A 26,100-nucleotide genomic window follows, 5' to 3' on the forward strand; every position below is an offset into this window, starting at 1 on the left:
GACGAGAGGGTACAGTCCGGCACTGTGACTGCTCGGTCCAGGGGGTGCCTGCTGGGAACATAAACCATTACCAGCCACATTTTCAGGGGTCGCAGATGAAGCCAGGAGTGCCTGACCATGTACATGCACACCGCCATGTGGCCCATCAGCTGCAAGCAAATGTGTACCATGGTGATCGGATGTCTCTTTATGTGGGCAATGAGATCCACCATGGTCTGAAAGCGTACTTCCAGAAGGAAGGCCCTGGCATGCATGGAATCAAGAACCACTCCGATAAACTCTATACACTGGATCAGCATTAAAGTGCACTTTTCTGTGTTTATTAACAGGCACAGATCATTGCAGGTGGAGCGCACCAGATCGAGGCTTCTCTGCACCTGTCCTGGAGACCTGCCCCTGATGAGCCAGTCGTCGAGGTACAGAAAGATCTGGACTCCCCTGATATCTGAGGTAAGCCACGCCACGTATTTCGTGAACAACCTGGGGGCCGAGGACAGGCCAAAGGGTAGCGTCATGAACGGGAAGTGGCGTCGTGCCACTATGAAGCGTAGGAAACATCTGTGTCCTGGGAATGTGGAGACATGGAAGTAAGTGACCTTTAAGTCAAGAGTGGCGTACCAGTCCCCCAGATCCAGGGAGGAGATAATGGAGGCCAGGGAGACCATGCGGAACTTCAACTTCTTGAGAGACTTGTTGAGGCCATGCAGGTCCAGGATGGGTCTGGGGCCCCCCTTGGCCTTTGGGATTAGGAATTATCGGGAGTAGAATCTCTGACTTCCGTCTCCACAGCCCCCAACTGCAGCAGTTTGTCGACCTCCTGGACCAAGAGGCGCTCATGAGAGGGGTCCCTGAAAAGGGATGGGGAAGCAAGGGGGTGGGAAGGAGGGGTATCCACAAACTGCAGGGTGTAGCCCCGAGCTACTATGTCCAGGACCCAGCAGTCCAAGGTAACCCACGACCAGGCCAAGTGGTAGGGAGAAAGGCGGTTGAGGAAAGGATGGGCCGGGTCTGACCAGATGACTGGGGCGTCGCTCTCGAGCGCACCCTCAAAACGATCGCTTTTGGCCCCCGGGTGCTTAGTAGGTCCAGGCTGGGCTGGCGAGCGAGAGGAGGAAGGGCGACGATGGCTAAACCCAGCGTCCCTTCTTCTTGTAGATCCCTGCCAGGCTCGGCAAGGCATCGACAGCAGCGGAGGCCGGAATGGCTTTCTGGCAGACTGCGGGGTATGCATGCCCAATGAGCGAAGGGTAGCCTTAGTATTCTTCTTCCCGTGTAGCCTAGCATCTTTCTGATCGAAGAAGAGCCCAGCTCTGTCAAAGGGGAGGTCCTGAATCGAGGCCTACGTCTCCTGGGAGAGGCCCACTGTCTGGAGCCAGGAGCTGGGTCGCATAACCACCACCACCACCACCGATGTGACCACCCTCGCTGCCGAGTCCGCTGCATCCCATGCCATTTGCAGGGAGCATCTGGCTGCCACAGTCCCTTCCTCTACCAGGGTATCAAACTCCTGAGCCTGACCCTGAAGAAGGGAGTCCTGGAACTTCTGGAAGCTGTCCCAAAGCTTAAAATTATATTGGCCCAGCAGGGCCTGATGGTTCACCACCAGGAATCGTAAGCTGGCTGTTGAATAATTTTTTCTGCCAAATAAATCAAGTTTTTTGGCTTTTTTGTTCTTGGAGGTAGAGGCGGTGGGGACCTCCTTGTCCTTCTTGCTGGCTGCCGACACCACCAGCAAGCCGGGGGAGGGTGGGTATACAGGTACTCGAAACTTTAAGCTGGCACAAAGTACTTTTTCTCGGCCTAATTCAAGGTCGGCAGGATGGAGGATGGGGTCTGCCACAGAGCTTTAGCAATCTTGAGGACCCCTCAAAGGGTGTCCCCCTGCTCCGCCATCTCCTGTACTTCCAGCCCCAAGTTCTCAGCCACCTGCCTGAGAAGGGCTTGATGTTCCTTAAAGTCATCTGGGGGGCTGGCCCTGGAAGAATCATAGAATATCAGGGTTGGAAGGAACCTCAGGAGGTCATCTAGTCCAACCCCCTGCTCAAAGCAGGACAAAGCCCCAACTAAATCATCCCAGCCAGGGCTTTGTCAAGCCTGATCTTGAAAACCCCTAAGGAAGGAGGTTCCACCACCTCCCTGGGTAACCCATTCCAGTGCTTCACCACCCTCTTAGTGAAAAAGTTTTTCCAAACATCCAACCTAAACTTCCCCCACTGCAACTTGAGACCCTTGCTCCTTGTTCTGTCATCTGCTACCACTGAGAACAGCCTAGAGCCATCCTCTTGGGAACCCCCTTTCAGGTAGTTGAAAGCAGCTATCAAATCCCCCCAGCATAATTCTCTTCTGCAGACTAAACAATCCCAGTTCCCTCAGCCTCTCCTCAGAAGTCATTTGCTTCAACCCCCCCTAATCATTTTTCTTGCCCTCCGCTGGACGCTTTCCAATTTTTCCACATCCTTCTTGTAGTGTGGGGCCCAAAACTGGATACAGTACTCCAGATGAGGCCTCACCAATGCCGAATAGAGGGGAATGATCACGTCCCTCGATCTGCTGGCAATGCCCCTATGTATACAGCCCAAAATGCCATTGGCCTTCTTGGCAACAGGGGCACACTGTTGACTCATATCCAGCTTCTCGTCCTCTGTAACCCTTCGGTCCTTTTCTGCAGAACTGCTGCCTAGCCATTCGGTCCCTAGTTTGTAGTGGTGCATGGGATTCTTCCGTCCTAAGTGCAGGACTCCGCACTTGTCCTTGTTGAACCTCATCAGATTTCTTTTGGCCCAATCCTCTACTTTGTTTAGGTCCCTCTGTATCCTAACCCTATCCTCCAGCGTATCTACCACTCCTCCCAGTTTAGTGTCATCTGCAAACTTGCTGAGGGTGCAGTCCACACCATCCTTCAGATCATTAACGAAGATATTGAACAAAACCGGCCCCAGGACCGACCCTTGGGGCACTCCACTTGATACCAGCTGCCAACTAGACATGGAGCCTTTGATCACTACCCGTTGGAAGGTCCTGTGACCACCTCATCGGGGAAGAGGAGGACGCTCTGGCCACCGGTGGAAGCACTGAGGGCTCGGCAGCCGCTGGAGAGGGAGGTTTGGGGGTGGGTACCAGATCCTCCATCCTGACCTCGGAGCTAGCTTCCGATACCAGGCCCGGTGCCGGTGGGGCTGTCAACCTCTGCTCCGATGCGGCTACTGAAACACACTGAGAAGGGGGCATCGTCATCACTGGAACGCCCCAAGCTCCCCAATACAGCCACTGTGTTCGCCACTGGCCCTGCTGCCACTGCAGTGCCAGCAGTCACCAGTGCCCAATCCTGTCGCAGATGGGTGATGGGCTGAACTGGGTCTTCACGCCAGAGGAACCGCTCTCTTGTGACCAGAGAGGAGCCATCAACACCTGGGTCCACTCGCTGGTCATAGCTAACGGTGAGCACTGACCAGGCATAAGCGACCGGTGGCTATACCGGGGAGAACGGTCCTGGTGCCAGGGAGATTGGCTTCGGGGAGAATGGTGCTGCAGAGACCAGTAACACAAGGGGAAGCAGTCCCATGGTGCCGGCGACCAAGACCAACGTCTAGATGCGGATCGGTGAGAGAGCAAACGGCGTCGGTTATAATATGGGGAGCGTTGACCCCGCACTAGGGAATAACATCTCGGTGGTCAGGGGAAGAGTTTGGGCGACCGACAACGCAGTTGTAACCTGCCACGGGATTGTTTGTTCTGCGACCGACGGCATTCCCCCACTCCCTGGAGGGGTCTTAATGGCTGGCTTGCCCTCTCAGGGAGCCTTACCCCAGAACTGTGGCACCAGAGACATCATAGGAGCAGGTGGAGACCTGTGTTCTCTCTGCACTTGGGCTTGGAATGACGACGGTGCAGGCAGGATGGTGGGTCCCATACCTCTCATCAGAGTCAGTGATGGACTTTTAAGAGGGGTAAGAGCCCCAGCTGTGGAGGCACACTCACACTGCTCTGGAGAAGGCTGGCAGGCAGGCCTGGGTTCTTTACCAGATGACCCCTGGGCCTTCTTGCTTGGCATCAGCAAGCACTTCTTTGACTTCTTTTTCAGCACCGGCAACACTGTTGCCGGTGCTGAGAGGAGCTGGGCACTAGCAGCACACTGCGCACAGAGGCCAAAGTACTCGGTGCAGCCTGTGTAGAAGGCTCGGAATCTGGGCGCAGGGCAAACTCCATCAGGAGAGAGCTGAGGCGAATGTCCCTCTCCTTCTGGGTGCAAGGCCGAAACTTCTTACAGATCCAGCAACTCTCCTTGATGTCTGATTCCCCCAAGCGCTTAAGGCAGCTGTTGTGGGGGTCACTCAGAGGCATAAGCCTGCCACAGACGAAGCAGAGCTTAAAGCCAGGAGCTCAGCGCATGCCCTGCTTTGGTCAAAGTCCCGGCTGGGACCTTAACTATCAGCTAACTAGCATTTAACAACTGCTTAACACTATCAACAATGTACAGGAGACCCGAAGCCATGAAGTCCAATGGAAGAAACCACTAGGTCTTGACAAGCAAGAGAGGCACTCTGACTGAACAGCACAGGCGATAAGAAGGAACTGAGAAGGCATGGGCTGGAAGGGCCTGATATACCACAGCGTGAGTGTGGCACGTTGGAGGGCGCCACAGCCGGCCTGACGGGTACCGTTCAGGCAAATATCTCCAATGGCTGCACACGGGGACGCGCGCACACCTAGAATGGAATCGACATGAGCAAGCACTCAAAGAAGAATCATGGGTTTGGGAGGAAACAGCCCCTCTGACCTTCGTACTCCTCCCTACAATCAGCCTCATAGCTTTTCCTGGCCCCTCACCTCCATCCCCTGGAAAGGAACAATCTACCCTCAGTGGGAGCTGAGTGCACTCCCTGGAGTCTAAAACCAGGCCCTCAGGCTCTCAAATTGGGCATCAAGAATGGCCACTCATGACAATTTTGGCATAAAGCTACAAGCTAATGGAGAAAGGAACACAGCGAGCACTTACAAGGAAAAAACAAAAAATAAGATACAAACAACTTCTAAGTATAACCCTGTCGAGTCCCTCGAATGAGAGGATTGGGGACTTAGTGCTGGACTATGAAACCTTTCACCTCTCTGTGTCAGCTGTTCAAATCTAGCTCAGTATGATAATAAATCCAAAGTTGCTGAGCTCTGGGAGGGAATGAGTTGGTCAGGCTCTCCTCCTAAGAGGCAGGAGTGTGAATCCCTGGAAGGCAGCCTGACAGGAACCTAACAACTGAATACGCATAGAGACCAAATCCCCTTTTTGCCCCCTTAATATGGTCCCTCAAGGTACATAGGAAATGTCATGCTGGATAAGACATCTAGTCCAGTGGCCAGCAACAGCTGCTTCAGAGGAGAAAGCACTGCAGGAGGCAGTTATGGGATAACCAGTCCCTAGGGAAAGTTCCTAGCCCTCACACATAAAGACTTTATGTCCCAAAGCAGGCGGGTTCAGATCCTGTACAAAACTCTTCTGTATTTTGTTATATTTATTATTCTAACTCTGGAGAATAGTGTCATCCACATAAAGGTCTCGTCCCTTTTCGAATTCTGCTGAGCTCTTGACCTCACCAATATCCTGTGGCAACGAGCTCCACAGGCTAATTCTGTGTTGTGTAAAAGATTATCTCAGATGATGTTTTCAGTGTAGTCAGGAATGACCAAGGGGCAGGGTGTGGGAAGGTCGCAGTGTTGTCATACCTGCTTCATACGAGTGGGGGACAGAAAGAAGACTTCAGTCTCCTGGATTCTCCAGCTGGTGTTCCACTTGTTGGAAAAGGCCGGCAAAGTTTCACCAGCACTAAAGAAAATTGCCGGCCTTTTCCAACAAGTGTTCCCCACACACACACTGGCTCAGCAACAGACACTGCATCGGCTTCTCCAGCACCATTCTGCATATCTTGGTGTGGCCTTTATCTATCCAGTGCCTGAGCAATATTTTCCTAAGCACCACCCGAGCCACAGAGAGCCTCCTGTTTTCTAGCTATGGAAAGGGCAGTCACTGGAGAAATACAAAGCTCAGGCACTGATCTTATCCTGCTACTTGACCAACACCACTACAGTACTTCCCTCACCTGCTAACAAGGCTTTGATTACCCAGATCCATAGTTTATCCCACCTATTGGGGTGGCGATGGGTAACGTCTCACCCACACATAAGGTTTTTCAGGGCCGTTACCTCTCCATCCCTCCTACTTGAAGTACAGCTGAGGCCGATAGAGCAGATACCATTGCAGGGTGCAGTGCTATCAGTACACAGGTGAACCCCAGCTCTAAGACTTATTTTCACACACCCCCAGATAGGGAAAGCAAATGTACTGCACTGTGTCCAGCTGACAGCAAACTGGTTGCGACACCTCCAGTGAGGTGGAGGTGATGCTGGCTGATTTGTGGAAGCATATGGGAGAAGTACAGGGATGGTGCTTGCTCCCTTGACTGAAGGAGTACCAGAAGTCCTTCTAGACCCCCAGTTTCTCCCAGAGTCCCAGATGGTGCCAGTAGCCAGCAGTAACTCCCCCCAGCCCATCTGGTTTTGGAGTGACAGTTCTCTGATATGTCAGCCTCAGCAGAGGGATCCAGACTGCTGGGGGATCTCCAGGTTGGGCTAGATAGGTTTCTCCCAGTAACCACTCTATTCCAATATCATACTTTCTCAGCTGCGTTAGCCGCAGAGAATAAAAATGTTATTAAAGTTTATGTTTAAAATCAAATTTACACAAGTTAAGAAGGAAGGTACTGTACATCTGAGGTCAGGCTTAAATTATGAAAGGTTCACAAGATATATACATAGTACATAACCAGCATAGCCCCAGATTGGGGTGCAGGAGTTTTTTAAAAAGTCAGTGGATAAGTGATCTCGGGTACATTGGTATTAACATCAACCTTGGCTTCTGAATGCCATTCATGGTCATGACGCATTGACTTCATGATCTTAGGCAATAACACAGCGACAGTCACCATGGCATCTAGGCTCCAAGTGACTGTAAAGCCCGCCTTGATTTGGGTCAAAGCTACCCACGTAAGTGCCTCTCCCCTTATGCACCATTGCAATCAGCTCTTGCACTCATCATCCCTAGATCTGAACAGCTGAGGCAGGACAGTCTCACTGAGGGGCTACCACCTCTGGATTTTGCTCCCCTCATTAGTCCAGCAGCCCAGGCACATTGGCCTTTATGGCACTACATAAAGCTTTCGCTAAAGGTGGCAATGGTAGAGCCTCTCTGCTTACAGTGGCTGTTAATGGCAAGTCTCTTTAGATTTAGTTTGATGGTGGAGAGCTAATTTAGTGGGGCTCAGCAATCTATGTGTACATGTCCAGAAGCAAAAAAACAAACATGCAAATAACCAGTCCTTAATTTCATACCCATCCAGCACACTTACACAGCAGTCCTAAGGATCTGGGGGTCTACCTTTTTGCACAATCCCCATGAAAGGAAGGGACCTTTTTTCTTTCATAGATAGCAAAGGGAGAGGAAGCATGGGAGGCACTGTGTTTAGTGGTTAGATGGAGACCAGGACTCCTGGGGTCTGTTCCCAGCTTGGGGAGGGAGCTTGATCTGCACAGGGGACTAGAAGTCAGGATTTCTGGGTTTCAAATGTCCTTCTGCCACTTGCTGTGTGATTTCAGGCAAGTCACTTCACCTCTCTGTGTCTCAGGGTCCCATCTGTAAGAGACAGATAATGCCCACTGCACACAGGGAATGTCAGGCTTCAATAATTAACATCTAAGTCACAGTGACCCACTCTGATGATATGGCAATGGTTCCCAACCAGGGGTCTGGGGCCCCCAAGGGAGCCATGAGCAGGTTTCAGGGGGTCCACCAAGCATGGCTGGCATTAGACTCATTAGGGCCCAGGGCAGAAAGCCGAAGCCCAGCCATGCAGGTCTGCAGACCGGGCTCTGAGCTCCACCACCCAGGCTGAAGCCACAGCCTGAGCAACTTAGCTTTATGGAGTTATGGGGCCATCCATACCCCCTGTGGTATGGGGCCCTGAGCAATTGCCCTGCTTGCCATCCCTAACACTGACCCTGGCTTGTATATGCAGAAAAGAGTTGTTGTGGCACAGGTGGGCCGTGGAGCTTTTATAGCGTGTTGAGGGGCCTCAGAAAGAAAAAAGGTTGAGAACCCCTGCTCTAGGGAACACACAGGTTTAAGTTCTAACCCTCCAGACACTGAAGGCCAAACACTGTTCACTCTGCATGAGAAATGAAGGTCATGTGTGTATGTAAATCAGTGCTCCGGGATATAATCTCCAGTTTACATATCCTGGACATGTAAGTGTTTCCAGTCCGCAGTTTAGGGAAATACATGATTTATACAGCAGTATAAATCACAGCCAGCACAGCCATATAAATTAGTGCCACGCTCCCATGAACAATTACAGTCACATTCTACACTTAATTAGCACTGGATCTCACAGCCCATGATATTTCCAGATAGCCTTTTCAAGGAGGGCATTGCTGATGCCAGAACCAGGCCACACCTTGGTCCCACAAAGCCCAGGGCTGCGGTCCTGCGAGGTATACTGCAGTCCAGTGATCTTAAACCGGTATTGGGTTGCCTGGAGGAAGATTTTGTTATTTGTTTCACAGAGTGGCTGAATCGGGGACTTTGTCCTGTTTGACTGTATTTTTAAGAATTCCTTTAGCCTGCAGGAGGCTCCAGGGAATCTCAGGGTGAGGGAGCCACCTTTGTTGAATGGAAAATTAGAGGAAAACATTAAACAAAAGGGGGAGGAGAATCCTTAATTTTAAAGGGACATTTTAGAGACACACAATTCTCTTAGCATATGTATTTCTTCTCTCAAGTGTACATGTCTTCTGCTCCCAAGTATACAATGCAATTACCATAAGCTTCAATTTATTGTTTGAAATGTAATGTATCAGAACTGAAATATACCATGGGAATACATCTTAAAATAAGGGCTGGGTGGTCACCCTGTCTCAGGGACAGATTCTGGCACACCCACACTGAGCTGGAACTAACTTCCTGATCAAGTCCCATTGAAGCGAATGGACCTTATTTGTGCCGTAAAGATATTACTTTGGTAGGGTTGCCAACTTTCTAATCACACAAAACGGAACACACCTGCCCCTCCCCCTGCCCTGTCCCTTCTCCAAGGCCCCGCCCATGCCCTGGCCCTTCTCCAAGGTCCTGCCCCCACTCACTCCATCCCCCCTCTCTCTGTCACTTTCACCAGGCTGGGGCAGGGGGTTGGGGTGTAGGATGGGGTATGGGCTCTGGAGTGGGCTGGGGTTGAGAGGTTTGGGGTGCAGGAGGGTGCTCCGGGCTGGGGCAGAGGGTTGGGATGCGGGGGGGTGAGGGCTCGGGCTGGGAGTCTGGGCTCTGCGGTGAGGCCAGGGATGAGGGGTTTGGGATGCAGGACAGGGCTCCGGGCTGGGGCCGAGGGGTTCGGAGTGCGGGTAGGGGTGTGGGCTCTGGAGTGGGGCCAGGGATGAGGGGTTTGGGATGCAGGGTCCTGGCGGCACTTACCATGACTCCGAGGAAGCAGCCACCAGATCTCTGCAGCCTCTAGGCGTATGGGCAGCCAGAAGGCTCTGCATGGTGCGCGCTGCCTTTGCGCATGTGGACACTGCCCCCACAGCTCTCATTGGTCGCGGTTCCCTGCCATTTCTGCAGCTCCCATTGGCTCTCGGGGCGGGGGCAGCGCACGAAGCCTCCCAATCCTTGGCTGCCCCAGCACCTAGGGGCTACAGGGACCTGGTGATCAATTCCAGGAACCGCGCAGAGCAAGGGCAGGCAGGGAGCGTGCCTTAGCCCCAGGCCCCCACTGCGCAGCTGACCAGACTTTTAATGCTCCGGTCCAGAGCAGCCTGGATCCCCTTTCGACTGGGCATTCCAGTCGAAAACCAGATACCTGGCAACCCTATATCAGAATCTGGCCCTGAACAGTATATGAACAGATGAAGTCACTTCACCAAACATGTAAACAATTTAAAATCTTGGTTAACACACTTTCACAGAGCATGTGCTGTTTAGTAAACTAAATACAAACCACACAGAGCATAAATCACTAGTTACCATGCACTATTTACTAGTGAACTCCATTTTTAGAGAGATACAGAATTTCTACCTCCATTTCAGAAGAGTACTTTACTCCCTAGAAAGCATCATGTGATATGAAAAGAACCTATCCCCTTTGCATAGATCCTCTAAGCACCCAAAGGAATCAAACCTAACACCTTCTGCACAAGAACCACTTGAGCGAAAAGAATAACCATGAACCACACTTAAGTAGCAGGGCATTATAGTTGCTACTAGAGAGAGTTATGCTCACACATGCTAAGCCAGTGCACAGCACACCTGTTAGACAAGCTTGCCCCAAGTGTATGAGGTCTGCGGATGCAGATATCCACGATTGTAAAGCAGATAGCCACAGATTTGCAGAGCTCCAGTTACATGCTCTTGCTCCCTCAACCTGCTCTTCCTAGGGAAGTGTGGCTTGTCCAACTGATGCTCCTACCAGCACAGGAAAAGCAAATTAATAATGGTTTCTTTTACTGTACATGGTTAGAGTGCTGGAGCAAAGGAATCTGTGTGGCACCTCGACACTGAAGTCCTCCAGTTAGCTTCAGAGCAGAGCAAGGTTCTCCCAGCACAAACACGAAGAGACCAAAGCTAGGCTGAAAGGGGAATTCAGCCTCTCCGCTGAGATCATGAACATGGGGGGGACTTAGTGTCAGCTGCGGTGGTTTGTGAAGAGGACACTTGCTCATTAGGAAGTGCACTGAAGTTATCAGCTCAGGCATAATCCACTTTTTAGTTCAGGTATTAAAACCCATCATTTGCACAGGACAACTCCAAATGTTCAAAAATCATGAATCAGGGCCCCAACAATCCTAACACCGGTTTAAAAATCAGGGGATTAAAAAAACTGGAGTTCTTTGCCCTCTGGATTTTGACCTTTAAGATGCACTCGGGTCACATTTTCAAGCTTCTCTGCAACCATGAGGGCTAGAAACTCATTTAAAAATAGGAAGATGGGATTCCTTCATAATCCTTGTCTCCAGAAGCTGGAGCTGTAAGTAAAACATCCAATATTGCAAGGACTGGCAACACTGCATTTGTATCCTGCATATTGAACTGAAAGTTCTGCCCTGGCCAACTCTTAAGTGGAAATGATCCAACAAGAAAACAACCTAACCAATCTGCCCTTATCCATGTGTTTAAAATTATGCACCAAGGTTTCAAAAATGTCTGAAGGAAGATTTTCCTTTTGCCTTTACCCGATCTCCTTTAAAGTATTTCTCTCAGAGGAGAGGTGAGGATTTGTGCTAGCCCCAATAGTTTCTCTCTAGCAATCCAAAACCCCCTACACTGGGACAGATTCTTTCATCCATTCCTGGTTCCAACCCTTACCCTCCCCCAGCAGCAAGAGAAAAACCAGCAAGGAATAGCCTGTTTCCAAACTGCAATAGGCCAGGCTGGCCTTTTAAGAGATCAGTCTCTGCCTGATTTTAGCCTAGAATGGGGCCAGCACAGCAGGGAATGCTGGGAGAGGCGGGGCTATAGAAGGGGTGTCAAACTTGTTCTTTGGGGAAGGAGGCAAATTATCCTTTCACCAGAGTCTAGGGGCCAGGAATAACAAGTTCACTAGCAATAGGCTAATTCTCCCAGTGCAGAATGTGCCTCTTGAAATGCAGTATTTATTTAGCTAAAGGCAGATATTTTATAAGAGAAACACATTTATGAAGCCACCCCTCTTCTGCCCATTAACTCCCTGCCGTGCATCCCTGGGAACCCCTACACTGCTTTGGGAATTGTCCTTTCCCAACACTTTGGAAATCTCGCCATCTAAGGTACGTAAACAGCTCCATGACCACAGGATCCGAGTGCCTAATGCGCATAACCTTACAACATTCCCTGAGGTAGGGCAGTGCTTTTGTCCCCATTGTACAGACGGGGACCGGAGAGACTAAGTGACTAGCCCAGGGTCACACAGGATGTCTGTGGTAGAGCAGGGAGTTAGATTCAAGTCTCCCAAGTTCTAGGCTAGTGCCCTACTCACTGGGTAATCCTTCGTCCCTGGCATTTCACCCCTTCCCCACTTAGGCATTCCCCCACATTGGGGAACTGTCCACTTCTCTCCCTCTCTTCTCCTGCTTCCCCCGCAACACATCCCATTTGGGGATCTTTGGGGGTGAGGGAGAGAACAGTTCAAGGCTCCCATCAGTTTGGGGCCTGCAGGCTGGGGGAGAGCAGAAGTCCAGACCTATGGGCTCAGCAGAGAGGTGGAGAGAGTGGAAACTATTCTCTACTGGGCTGTGGCTGCACCACAGTCTGCACCAGCGTCTGCACCAGCAGCAGCTGCTCAGATGTCCCCTCCTGCTGAGCCATGGGTAAGGGGCAGGGGTCTGGCTCCTGAGCCCAGCCAGGCTCCTCATCCCCTCCCACTCCAGCTCTGGCCCTTCTTCTCCCTAGCTGGGTCTCTGAAGCTGGGCTGAAGGTAATACCCTGATCGATGCCCATGATCTCGGAGCCCAGGGACAAGGCAAGGCCTGGTATGGGTTTCCTCACCAAAGGAACACCAGAAGGAGCAGCAGCGGTAATGACGTGCTCTCAAGTGCCCTGGGCCTGGCTGAACCGGGGGCAGTTCCCTGTGGAGAGGGAGCCCAGGACGGAGGGGAGGGGAGGGGCTCAGAGGAGGATTGGTGGAGAATCCCAGACACTGGTTGTGTAGGATGGCGCCCTGGGAAGCATGATCTCGAACGCCGCGCATAAAGAGACTTTCAGCTGCACATGACATGGACAGAGGCATTGGGGAGAGGGCTGCATGCACATGCACACACAGAGTGAGTACCAAAGTGTGTACACTCTTAAGAACATAAGAATGGCCCTACTGGGTCAGACCAAAGGTCCATCTAGCCCAGTATCCTGTCTTCCGACAGTGGCCAGTGCCAGGTGCCCCAGGGGGAATGAACAGAACAGGTAATCATCAAGTGATCCATCCCCTGTCGTTCTTTCCCAGCTTCTGGCAAACAGAGGCTAGGGACAACCATTCCTACCCATCCTAGCTAATAGCCATTGATGGACCTAAATAAGGGGAGGGGGACCACTTTTTGTCCTGTGTTAATAAATGTGATGGGGCGTCTGCCCCACACTGGGCTCTCAGGGGTTAATAGTGCCCTAGGGAGGATGCATAGGAGGCAGCCAATCACAGAAGGGCTTATAGGAGCAGCCGGTCAGGGCCGGACAGGCCCATATAAGAAGAGCTGCAGTACAGTGCAGTTTCAGTCACCTCCCTGGAGCTTGAGGAGGGAGGTGAACTGGCTACCTTGCAGGCAGAGGGCAGAATGCACCCTGGACATAGCAGTGCTGCAGGCAGAGACCCAAGGAACTAAAGGCAGCTCCTGGCAGGGTGCAGGGATCTCTCAGGCTGAGACAAGGGCAAAGAGGGTGCTAGGGCTGCGGGGAATTGGCCCAGGGAGATCTACAGAGGAGTCAGCAAGGACACTGAAAGTGGCAGTCATCTACAGGGCCCCTGGCCCGTGACCTGGAGTAGTGGGTGGGCCTGTGTCCCACTCACGACTGGGGAAGTGGCTAGACTATAATACTGTCTCCAGGAAGGGGGGAACAAGGAGTGTGGTACAGCTGAAGGGCTGTGTCACAAGCAGGGTGCTGTGGTTCTGGGAGCAATGTGGGTCCCTGGAGCAGAAGTGACAGTGGGAAGATGCCACCAGAGGGGGACGCACTAGCATATATAGCTAATCCCCAGGACAGCCATCAGGAGGCGCTGCAGTGGTGAGTCAACCCTGTTACAAGTGTTGGAGAATATGGGTATTCCGTCACCCCTGAGGGAAGGGGACTCAGTGAGAGACTCAGAGACTGTTTGACTGCTGCCCCTGATACAAGGGGAATTGGAAAGACTATTTGAGAGAGGTTAGGGGACAGAAGCCTCTCCCGGAGACTGGGAAGAAGTGAGGGCCCAAAGAGTCCCACCTGTGAGGAGAACAGGGCAGGGATGGGCATGTTGGGTCTGTGGGCAACAGGGGCACCTGAGGAGGGAGTGCCCTCTTAGTTGCAGGGCCGAAGCTAACCCAGGGGAAAGGGCTGAGCAAGGGAAGAACAATGAGAGGAACATGGCCAAGGGAAGGCAAAGGACTTGCTTCTGGTGCCATGAAGAGGGCCATATCAAACAGCACTGCCCCCTTAGGAGAAGGTGGGATAGAAGAGGGCTGCCCAGGAATCCGGCTAGGCCAGGGACTGCCAAGAGGAATGTGGCAGTGATGACCATGGACCAGGCAGGGGGCCATCTCCCACACTCAGCAGGGGCTGGTAGGGAGATGATGGATATGACGACTGGGATGGAGAGGACCCAGAGAGACAAGGGAATCCACACTGTAGCAGGACAAGCTGTGGTAGGGGCTCAGACCCTGGGAAAAGGGATACTGGGAAAGCCTGCGGAGTAAGGGCCAGGGTTATGGGAAAAACTGAAAGCCAATGTGCTGGCCTTGCGAGTAGCACAAAAGATAATGCAAAAGGACAGAGAGGGAAAACCAGGGACACCATGGAGCAGAATAGCCAGTTCCTCATGGTAGAGAAATTGAGGCAGGAGAAGGATGTCTTGCGGACACAACTGCAGGGGAAGCAGGGAAGGTAATACCCTCTCCCCCTGAGGGCAGTCGGTCTTAAGGGGGATGGTGTGTAGGAGGCAGCCAATCACAGAAGGGCTTATAAGAGCAGCCAATCAGGGCCGGACAGGCCCATATAAGAAGAGCTGCAGTATAGAGCAGCTTGTCACCCCCTGAAGCTTGAGGAGGAAGGTGGACTGGCTACCTTGCAGGCGGAGGGCAGCAAGCACACTGGACATAGCAGTACTGCAGGCAGAGACCCGGGGAGTTAAAGGTAGCTCCTGGTGGGCTGCAGGGAAATGCAGGCTGAGGCCCTGAAGCAAGGGCAAAGAGAGTTCTGGGGCCATGGGGAAGTGGCCCAGGGAGATCTACAGCGGAGTCGGTGGGGACGCAGCAAGTGGCAGTCACCTACAGGGTCCCTGTGCCAGGACCCGGAGTTCTGAGTGAGCCTGGGTCCCCCCTGCCCCCTCTCGACACTGAGACCATGGCTGGACTGAGGGAAGAACAAGGGGATGTCGCATAAGGCTGATAGCCAACCAATGTGCAACTGATAAAAAGAAACATTTTTACACCAGGCATAGTTAGCCGTGGAACTCACTGCCACAAGGTATCACTGAGGCCAAGAGTTTAGGAGGATTCAAAAAAGGATTAGACATTTTTCCCCCAGGGCAGATTGGCAGAGGCCCTGGGGTTTTTTTGCCTTCCTCTGCAGCGTGGGGCACGGGTCACTTGTTAGAGGAGTCTCTGCACCTTGAAGTCTTTAAACCATGATTTGAGGACTTCAATAGCTCAGACATAAGTTAAGGGTTTGTTACAGGAGTTGGTGGGTGAGATTCCGTGGCCTGTGTTGTGCAGGAGGTCAGACTAGATGATCATAATGGTCCCTTCTGACCTTAAGGTCTATGATTCTATGACTGTGATACTGGCCTCTGGAAGCGGGGGAGCATGGAGTGTGGCATGGCTGAAGGGCTGTGTCACGAAGAGGATTCCACGATCCTGGGAGTGACATGAGTCCCTGGAGCAGAAGTGATGGTGGTGAGATCATCACTTGGTGAGACAAGAGAGTACACCTGCATACAGAGCTAATCCCCAGAAAAGCCAGCGGGAGTGAGTCAAACCCTGTCATAATACAGCACCTAGCACAATGGGGCCCTAACCTATGACTGCAGGTCCTAGGCATTACCATAGTACATAAGTATTGGTATCGGAGTTTGAAAATCTGGGCTGAGGTGTGCAGGGACCCAGCCCCAGCTCTGCACCCCTACTCTACCTCCAGCTACACAGACCTGGCTGCGATACCCTGGCTCTGGCAACCCCTTCAGTTATTGGTGAGGTTCCACAGCTATTGGTGATCAAGAAGGAATGCCTGGGGGGCCCAGCTAGGCTGGACAAGGGCATTTATATTCCTCTAGCTCCTCCCATCTCCAGCCCAAAGGCTACATTTCAGCAGGGCTACAAAATCCACCTCTGGCGTGCAGGGCAGCAGCCAACTTGTGCACACACATTGACAGGACAGACTGGACACCAGGGGAGTTTAGATCAAGAATACCTGAGTGTAACTTCCTAGGAGAAGTGTTCTGAGATTGCTAGGACCAAGCTGCAGCCAGCCTCTGCCTGGGGACCTAAAGTGAAAGCAAGGAGCCCATGCAAAGGGCCCAGCCATAGTGGGGCTAAAAATGCAGGCTCTGCCCCCTTCTTTCTGCCCTATGGCTGCTGGCTGCCTGGAAGAGGGTGGGAGGGGAATGGGCCACAAGGCTCACCCCACTCTCTCTGAGGACAGTAGAGAATGGGCCCTGCGCCCATGCAGCATGCCTGAAGGCATTAAGGGCCAATCTAGCCCAGCTCAGCCAGGTCGGGCAAGCAGGGCCTTGAGGTTTTATGGTCTTCCCTGAAAGTTCCCCACACAGGTGGCTCCCATTTACCTGCCTTGGAAGGCCTAAGCTGATCATGTGTGTCCAGATAGCACTAACCTATCACACGTGAGGCTCAGACCCCTACACCACTCCTGCCAGGCCCTGGACATTGTTTTTTCTGCCCCCGACCTCTGGAAGAGGCTCTTTTCTCTCTCCATTATTTCAGGTGCCACTGAGTGACTGGTGCTTAATAAGCTGATGAAGAGGCAATCATTCTACGGTGCACTCATCCCTTCTATACATCCTGGATCTGAATGAAGCATCTGTTTCAAACTCATTTTGGGGGGGGGGGGGGGGAGAAACAGTGTCATCTGGCTGCCTCTGGCCAAAAGCACAGGCAGGGATTGATCTCTGTGTGTCAAAACCTGGTGTGTAAATATTGCCTCCATTGATCTCGTTTGTGGAGTGTGGGAGGAGAGCGGAGGGGCCTACCAGGCTCAGCCTACATGTGCTGAATAGACCTTGGAGTATGCTCTCTCTGGCCAATCAGCTCTGAAAACCACTTAGGCAATCAAATAAACCCAAGCACTTTGTTATTGAAGGGTCTGCACACTACAGACCTGGCACCTCCCCTTAGTTAAGTGCCAGGACAATGCTGTGAGCTACCAGAACTCCCAATCATAGAATATATGGGTTGGAAGAGACGTCAGCAGATTGTCTAGTCCAATCCCCTGCTCAAGGCAGGACCAACACCAACTAAAGCATCCCAGCGAAGGCTTTGTCAAGACGGGCCTTAAAAACCTCTAAGGATGGAGATTCCACCACCTCCCTAGGTAACCCATTCCAGTGCTTCATCACCCTCCTAGTGAAACAGTGTTTCCGAATATCCAACCTAGACCTCCCCCACTGCAACTTGAGACCATTGCTGCTTCTTCTGTCATCTGCCACCACTGAGAACAGCCAAGCTCCATCCTCTTTGGAACCCGCCCTTCAGGTAATTGAAAGCTGCTATCAAATCCCCCCTCACTCTTCTCTTCTGTGACTAAATAACCCCAGTTCCCTCAGCCTCTCCTCATAAGTCATATGCCCCAGCCCCCTAATCATTTTCATAGTCCTCCATTGGACTCTCTCCAATTTGTCCACATCCCTTGTGTAGTGGGGGGACCAAAACTGGACACAATACTTCAGATGTGGCCTCACCAGTGCCGAACAGAGGGGAATAATCACTTCCCTTAATCTGCTGGTAATGCTCCTTCTAATACATCCCAATATTGCATTGGCCTTCTTGGCAACGAGGGCATATAGCTGACTCATATCCAGCTTCTCATCCACTGTAATCCCCAGGTCCTTTTCTGCAGAACAGCTGCTTAGCCAGTCAGTCCCCAGCCTGTAGCAGTGCATGGCATTCTTCCTTCTTAAGTGCAGGACTCTGCACTTGTCCTTGTTGAACCTCATCAGATTTCTTTTGGCCCAATTCTCCAATTTGTCAAGGTCACTCTGGACTCTATCCCTACCCTCCATCATACCTACTTCTCTCCCCAGTTTAGTGTCGAATTTGCTGAGGGTGCAATTAATCCCATCATCCAGATCATTAATAAAGATGTTGAACAAAAACGGCACCAGGACCGACCCCTGGGGCACTCTGCTTGATACCGGCTGCCAACTAGACATCGAGCCATTGATCACTACCCGTTGAGCCCGACAATCTAGGCAGCTTTATATCCACCTTATAGTCCATTCATCCAATCCATACTTCTTTTAACTTGCTGGCAAGAATACTGTGGGAGACCGTATCAAAAGCTTTGTTAAAGTCAATATATATCACATCCACTGCTTTCCCCATATCCATAGAGCCAGTTATCTCATCATAGAAGGCAATCAGGTTGATCAGGCATGACTTGCCCTTGATGAATCCATGTTGACTGTTCCTGATCACCTTCCTTTCCTCCAAGTGCTTCAAAATGGATTCCTTGAGGACCTGCTCCATGATTTTACCAGAGACTGAAATGATGCTGACTGGTCTGTAGTTCACCAAGTTCTCTTTTTTCCCTTTTTTAAATATGGGCACTATATCTGCCTTTTTCCAATTGTACGAGACCTCCCCCGATCGCCACGAATCTTCAAAGATAATGGCCAATGGCTCTGCGATCACTTCAGCCAACTCCCTCAGCACCCTTGGATGCATTAGATCTGGATCCATGGACTTGTGCATGTCCAGCTTTTCTAAATAGTCTTTAATCTGTTCTTTCACCACTGAGGGCTGCTCACCTACTCCCCATGCTGTGCTGCCCAGTGCAGCAGTCTGGGAGCTGACCTTGTCTGTGAACACCAAGGCAAAAAAAGCATTGAGTACTTCAGCTTTTTCCACATCTGTCACTACTTTGCCTCCCCCATTCATTAAGGGTCCCACACTTTCCCTGACCTTCTTCTTGTTGCTTACATACCTGTAGAAACCCTTCTTGTTACCCTTCACATCCCTTGCTAGCTGCAACTCCAACTGTGCTTTGGCCTTCCTGATTACACCCCTGCATACTCTAGCAATATTTTTATACTCCTCCCTAGTCATCTGTCCAAATTTCCACTTCTTGTAAGCTTCCTTTTTGAGTTTAAGTTCACCGAAGATTTCACTGTTAAGCCAAGCTGGTTGCCTGCCATATCTGCTATGCTTTCTGCACTTCGGGATGGTTTGTTCCTGTGTCCTCAATAAGGCTTCTTTAAAATAAAGCCAGCTCTCCTGGACTCCTTGCCCCCTCATATTAGCCTCCCAGGGGATCCTGCCCATCAGTTCCCTAAGTGAGTCTAAGTCTGCTTTTCTGAAGTCCAGGGTCTATATTTTGCTCCTCTTCTTTCTTCCTTTTTGTAAGCAGCAGGTCAAGAGGAGCACGGCCCTAGTCAGTTCCCCTAACACTTGTACCAGGAAGTTGTACTAATCAATGAAGCACGGTCTGCACAAGTTTCCAGACAGCCATGCTGAGCGACTGGCTTCCTCTTGCATCCATCTTTGCTTCTCCCCCTCCCAGCTGGCTTCCTCCAAAGTCCAGCTTTGCTCTCTCCACCCTCAGGCCCCAACCCCAGTCTTCCTGCCATGGCACAAGAAAACAGGATGCTGAAAGACTTCCTAATTTCCTCTTCCTGGAGCAAGGACGAACAGCCAGCACCAATTCCAGACCAATGACAGATGAGCCTTGGAGTTTCAGTGCCCAAACTTTATCCTTTTTAAGGAGCCTTAGAAAACTATTCCGGTGGGGCTAGAAATACTTCTCTGATCTCTAATCTTGATCGCCATCTCTACTTTTCCCATCACACCTCAGAACTGGGGGGCAAGGGGAGGGGGAGGTCATTTAAAGGGATACTGTCCACTTGAATCTAATTGTCAAATTATCAGAAACTGGATTTTTTTTTAAAGATCCCCCTTTAAATAGTATTGACTTGAAAACATCCCTATTTCTTTAAAGCTATTAGAGGGGTTCGTGTTGTCTTGGCTCATGTTCAGAAGGGTCTTTGGGGTGGAACGGAATTGGAACCAATTAACGTGCTCAGGCCCACCCTTGCCCTTCCACTCTGCACACTCCTGCCAGCTGCCTCTTTAGTTTCTGTTTCAGCTCCATTACTGACCACCCTCTTGCAGGGCCTGGTACACAGGAAGGACTGTCCACCACTTAGGGCGCTAGCCAGAGACTCAGGAGATCTGGGTTTAATTCCCTGCTATGCTGAAGAATGGGGGACTTGGTCAAGTGACTTAGAGACCAACAGCCAGAGAGACTAAGACGAGTGCGTTAGAGGTGCTCACATAACGTGATGATGGGAGCCATATAAGTACTTGCACATTTGCTCACCCAGAAGATAGGGTTTAATGAGCAATCACTGAGAGAAACTCTAAGATCTGTGTCATGCAGGCCACACTAGATCACAGTGATCCATCCTAGCCTTACAGATCTATTAAGATGTGAAGGGGTGAGTTTCCTGCAGACCGGGATCTGGGACAGAGCGTGTCATAAGTGAGCGCCTTGCCGAGGAGTACAGACTAGGAATGATGTTCTCATGCTAAGCCTTAAGATGAGAATGCATCTGATTGCAACGAAACAATGAAACCGGCAACATGGCAATTGTTGTCAAATGCACAAAATGAACTGGAAAAGAAATAGAGTTGTTTCCCCCTCTTGTCTCTTTCACCAATAGGAATCGAAGTGTCATCTGTAAGTACAGCAGGTATTTTCAGAGAGAAATGTAATTTTCAAGTTGACAATGTCCCTTTTAATTGAACTTTTTTGGAACATAGTGTTCGGTTTAATTCTGGGCAAAGGTTCTCATCCAGTTATGGCTGGAACATGTCCATTTTCCCAAACGCTGGAGCCAGCTGGCATACTTATGGGCACCCATTGCCCAGTGGGAACTTCACACAGGGATTTGTTTCTGGCTAAGAACACACAGAGCTCCCTGATGGAACTAGGTCTGGGGTCAAGAGCCCACCCTGTGCCTGCAACAATGCCACTCAACCCACGCTGTGTGCCTGCAGTTTTATAAGCACCACCTTCCCAGCCTGACACCAAAGCTCTGCAATCAGCATTTTCCAGCATTATTGCCACATGCACCATGCTACTGACACAGCTACTTCCAGGAACAATAATAGGGTGGGGGAGAGAACATGTGCCCACAGTGGTGGATAGCATAGTATCCTAACCAGGACGCAGAGTCTCCCAAGCAGGTCTGGTTCCTGTCTAGATGAGGATTGTGAAGCGTGGCCCTCCCTTTCCCCAGGACACCCTAGGCAGAAAAATCTTATATTGGTGCCTTGGATCCCTCCCCATCTCTTCAGTCACTCAGGAAGCTCGCTCTGGCCAGCAAACCTCCTGCTCTAGGCGCGTGACAGAGAAACAGCAGCTAGCCAGCTTCTTCCCGCACTGAACGCCACAGTACTCCCTCCTGCCCCAGCGGGCCACGCCAAGCGGCCTCCAGTTCCGAAAACCAGCGCGGTCCACGCCGGCTCTTTGCTCCCTCTTAAAATGTTCCTAATCCAGCTGGACGTTCCTAGGGATGTCTCGGTCCCGCAGCCAGGCAGAGCTCCTGGCGATGCTAAGACTGAGCACACAGTGAACTTAATGAGTGATTTTTATGAGACACACACTGCAGCGTGTCTCCAGTAGATAGGCATCGATAAATGTGGCAAGAAGGATATGCACTATAAAGGGGTGCGTGGCTCTAGGGTGGGGGTAGCCAAAGCGCCCAGGGGAGTTAGGCGGTGTGTACCTAACTCCCCTGGTGCTTTGGCTAACCCCACCCCTCCCGCAAGCATGGGGCAGCCCCCTCCTTGCAAACTCGCAGGGGAACTGCAAGCGACGGCGGCTGAACACCTCCCCGGCCGGGCCCAGTTTCTCTCCCTCCAGCAGCTGCGGGCTGCTCCCCGCCCAGCCCCTCATTCAAACAATGGCCCCGCGAGCACTCACCCAGACTGGCCCGGCGGCGGCAGTACGCAGCGGAACCGGCCGGTTTCTTCCCCCGCCTGCTACGGGGGGCAGCGGCCAGGGCCCCGAGCCGGCCGGACAAGGCAGGCCTTGCAGCGAACTCCACGGGAGAAGCGGGCAGAGGCGGAGGATAGCGCGGCACCAGCTGGGAGCAGTGGGGGCCGCCTGCCTGAGCCGGGAGTGATCTCATCCCGGCCCCCAGGCTGCGGGGGAGCTACCCGATTGGCTAGGCCGGCTGCCCCCGGGAGGGGCCCGGATCCGGGCAGGCCTGGGGAGCTGCTGGGCAGGGTTGGGAGCGAGAGGTGGGGCTGCAGGCGGGTCTCGGGTTCTTGGCGCTGGGAAAATGGGGTGAGGAGCAGCCGGTGGACAGGCCAACTTAACTTACCCTACTTCGGAGAGACGGTGCCTGTGTTACAGCAAACCCTTCATCCTCCTACCCCAACCTCCCCTCCATTGCGTTCGAAGGGGCGTCAGGGGGGACACCTGTGCAAGAGGGGGAACGGTCATAGAATATCAGGGTTGGAAGGGACCTCAGGAGGTCATCTAGCCCAACCCCCTGCTCAAAGTAGGACCAACACCAACTAAATCATCCCGCTATTGTGGGGAACTTTCCTAGCTTATACACTACCCCGGTGAAGAGGGCTAGCGAAAGGAGCTGAGTCCTCACTCCCTTTACCCAGAGGCCTGCCTGACCTTGAGGGCTCCCTTTCCACTCTCTGGTGTGGCAGAGTCCTTGTAACCCCAACAAGGCTGGGCTCAGGACTTCTGGGGGCTTGACCCCCCAACATTGTCATGATCACTTAGGGTGTCCCCATTCTGGATGCTTCCCTGACCCACTGATCATTACAAACAGTTTAAAGCAAATACAATTTATTAAACAGCAACTAATTACAAAAAATAAGAGGGGAAATGGAAAAGGTCAAAGAAAAACCCATCACCCTGCTCTGTGGGCACAGGGAACCACGAATAGCCATCGCTGAAATGTCAGGGCAGTTCACAGTCTGTTCCTCACATATCCCAGGCCTCCTGCCCAGGCCATGCTGCAGGGATGCCGCAGGTCGGACACTTGCTTTGGAGGTGGTAGGGCCCTTCTTCCTAGCGTCAGCCTCCCCCCACTTCTCTAGCGGGGTTACATTCCCCCTCCAAGCCTGGCCTGCAAGGCATCTTTCTGCCTGGGGGTGTCTCCCTACACTGGACCTGCTGCCCAGAGTCCCCCTCGCACTCCCCAGATGCTCACCGCACCCAGCTCCAGACTGCTCCAGCCCCAGCACTGCTGCTGCTCTGCCTCCAGCCCCCTGGGCTGCTTCTCTGGCTCTGGTTGCTGCAGCTCTCCTCCCAGCGCAGGTCTGCTCCCTGGCCTACTTCTCTGGCTTTTGTTGCTGTGGCTCTGCTCCCTTTGCTGCTTCTCTGATTCTCTCTGGCTGACAAAGCCCTGCTTCCCAGCTTAACTCAGGCCCAAGCTTCACCATCATGGCTGTCACTCCCACCATCTCCTGTGACCTTGGACCTTCATTGTCCTGATCCTGAGATATGCCCTGACCAGACTGGGTCAAGAAAGAGGGACCCAGATAACATTGGCATCTCCACTGGCTCTGGCTAAATCCCAAATACCATCTGGTACGTGAGACTTTGTCCCACACACCATATGTGTTCTTTTTCTTCCCCACCTTATTTCTTCCCTCTCCCTTTCCCTCCTGTCTAATAAGAGTCTTGCTCAGCTGGCCAAGACTGTGTATTTTGCAACTCTGCTGTAAGCAGAAAGAAAAGGAGTACTTGAGGCACCTTAGAGACTAACCAATTTATTTGAGCATACGCTGTAGCTCACGAAAGCTTATGCTCAAATAAATTGGTTAGTCTCTAAGGTGCCACAAGTACTCCTTTTCTTTTTGCGTATACTGGGAAAGGCTCTGTAGTGTAGACAAGCCCTAAGTCAGGAGACCTGGGTTCTCTTTGATGCTGGACAAGTCAGCAGTGCAACTGGGTTTTTTGGGGTGCTCAACTTGAGATACCTGCAACCTGATTTTCACAGGTGCTGAACACTTGCCACTGAGCTCAACTGGAGGGAAAAGCACTTCAGAAAAGCAGACACAAGCTGTCTCATGTTTACCACCCAAAAATTGGGGCACCCAGAGTCACTTTAGGTGATAAACTGTGCCTCAGTTTCCGCCAAGGAAAAGCCTGGTTCTGAGACAAGCAGAATATTCATAAGCCCTGTTGATTTCAGAGAGAGTTGCAAATATTCAGCACCTTACAGGATCAGATCTTTCAAGTGATTTTAAAAGTGGCAGAATTTGATTGTAATCAGTAAATGTCTGTCACTGTCAGTTTCTCCCTCAATGCAAAAAACAGTTGATATCCTGAGCCATCAAAAGGCCTGGAGAGGTTAAGTTACAAGCATTATTTATATTGCAGTAGTACCTAGGAGCTGCAGTCACAGACCAGAACCCCATTGTGCTAGGTGCTATACAAACAGAACAAAAACAATCCCTACCCACAAAGGGCTTACATGCAACACAGGGCACTTGTAGGCAATTGATGCTGGTTGTTTGTTTTTGTTTGGGGCGGGGGGGGGGAAGTTGGCTGTTCGTTCCGTCTGGCAATCAGTTCTCTAAATATCAATATTATCAGATAGCATGGTTTTCATATAGGATTTCACTTCGAGTCTGCCACAGATCCTGACAACTGCCCTCATTAGGCTCTGAGGAAGTAACAATCAGTATCTGAGCATTGTTGACTTTTTTTTCCCAATCCAAACAACCATAAAACTCAAAAGAAATAATTGAAAATGAAGGCAGATTGAGGAATTGAAATTCAGTTTAAAGTTTAAATTAGACCCTCCCAAGTCTGCTTGGAATTAATAAAAGAGTTGCAGGAAGGAATTCAAATACTGTATGTTCTTTGTCCAAATGATTATTTCTGGCTAATTTTTCCTTCTCAGAAAATGAACTATCCAAGGTATGTCCATAAAAATGTGCTTAATAATGAAGCCATTGCCCCCTCCCCAAAAGGGGGGGGGGAGAAGAGGAAAAAGAGCAATCTGCCATTTTAATTTTGCATTCATCTAATATTTGATCAAGGAGCCAAGTGAAAGCTGGAAGGGAAGTTTCCATTATCTTGGCAAGACCTTAGTATTCTGACAGGGCTTCAGAAGTGGCATGGAGATAGTGAGCAGAAAGCAAAGAGTAGGCTGAAGGTCAGCTTTCTGCTTCTCAGTTCTCCCGGTGTTTATCTGGGAGGTGCTAATGTTTGTTCTTTTTTTCCCATTCAACAGCTGGTTAGAACTATAGGCTTAGATCATTGGCAACAGTAGTGAGGTGAAGACTCACCAGCACAGCACCTCCTGCTGGTCATCTCAGGAATTAACTCTTCCAGCCCAGAGCACCCTCTGCAGGCCAGTGTCTCACCTGCCACTGGCCCCCAGTGCCACTTTAGCTCAGGGTTCTGCCCCAGCAGTACCCCTACACTCTGGGTCTCCCCTCCCTGGGGAAATTCCAACCCTCTAAATCCACCTTGCCTCAGTGGCTACTGCCAGTCATCATCTAGCCCCTGCTCACTGGGGCAGACTGCAATATAATAGCCACTCATCACTGGCAAGGGGTTAGGACCAACTGCCTCTGCCTATTCCCAGGCTGCCCCTCTGCAGCCCCAGTACATTTCTGGGCCTTTACCAAGGCCTGCAGCCTGGGGGTTTACCAGGCTGGAGCTCCCCAGCTCCCTTTGCCCTTCCCCAGCACTGCTCCACTTAAGGTACCTTGTTCCCAAACAGCTAGCCCTTCTTACTCCAGTGCTAGAGTGAGATTCCTCTAGCTTCTGGCCCACAGCCCTCTTATAAGGGCCAGCTGTGGCCTGATTGGGGCGTAGCCCCAGCTGTGGCTGCTTCCCCCAATCAGCTTAGCTGTACCCAGCCACAGCCCTCTCCAAGGCTGCTTTTAACCCTTCAGGGCCGGAGCGGGGTAACCACCCCATTACAGCAACAAATCTGTGGACGTTTAGCATTTCACACTGTGGCCACTTGGGATTTCAGGGCAACAGCAGAGACAGAACCTCAGGCTCCAAAAGACACAGACATCTACCAAATAAGCTAAAGGAGAATCTCTGCTAGTTCCCATCCATATAGGGTTTACCACACATAGCTAAGTAGTTCTGATCTCATCCAATAGAGGGTAGTAGTGTGGATA

The 26,100-nt window shown here is 51.5% G+C and overlaps 1 protein-coding gene across 2 annotated transcripts in view; it reads right to left on the reverse strand.

Annotated features, from left to right (window-relative positions):
• The window catches only part of CD276 (CD276 molecule), a 95,456-nt gene extending 69,737 nt beyond the window's left edge, over positions 1-25,719 (reverse strand). The window contains exon 1 of one of the 2 annotated variants that reach the window (XM_043524038.1): positions 25,674-25,719. The gene's annotated coding sequence lies outside the window, so the exon portion shown is untranslated. Of the gene's footprint in view, positions 1-21,904; positions 22,130-25,673 lie in introns of those variants that run through there. The other variant, XM_007059911.4, reaches the window with a different exon arrangement.
• Positions 25,720-26,100: the final 381 nt, after the last annotated feature.

The sequence above is a fragment of the Chelonia mydas genome, chromosome 10 (assembly GCF_015237465.2).
Source record: "Chelonia mydas isolate rCheMyd1 chromosome 10, rCheMyd1.pri.v2, whole genome shotgun sequence".
NCBI classification, from domain to species: domain Eukaryota; kingdom Metazoa; phylum Chordata; order Testudines; family Cheloniidae; genus Chelonia; species Chelonia mydas.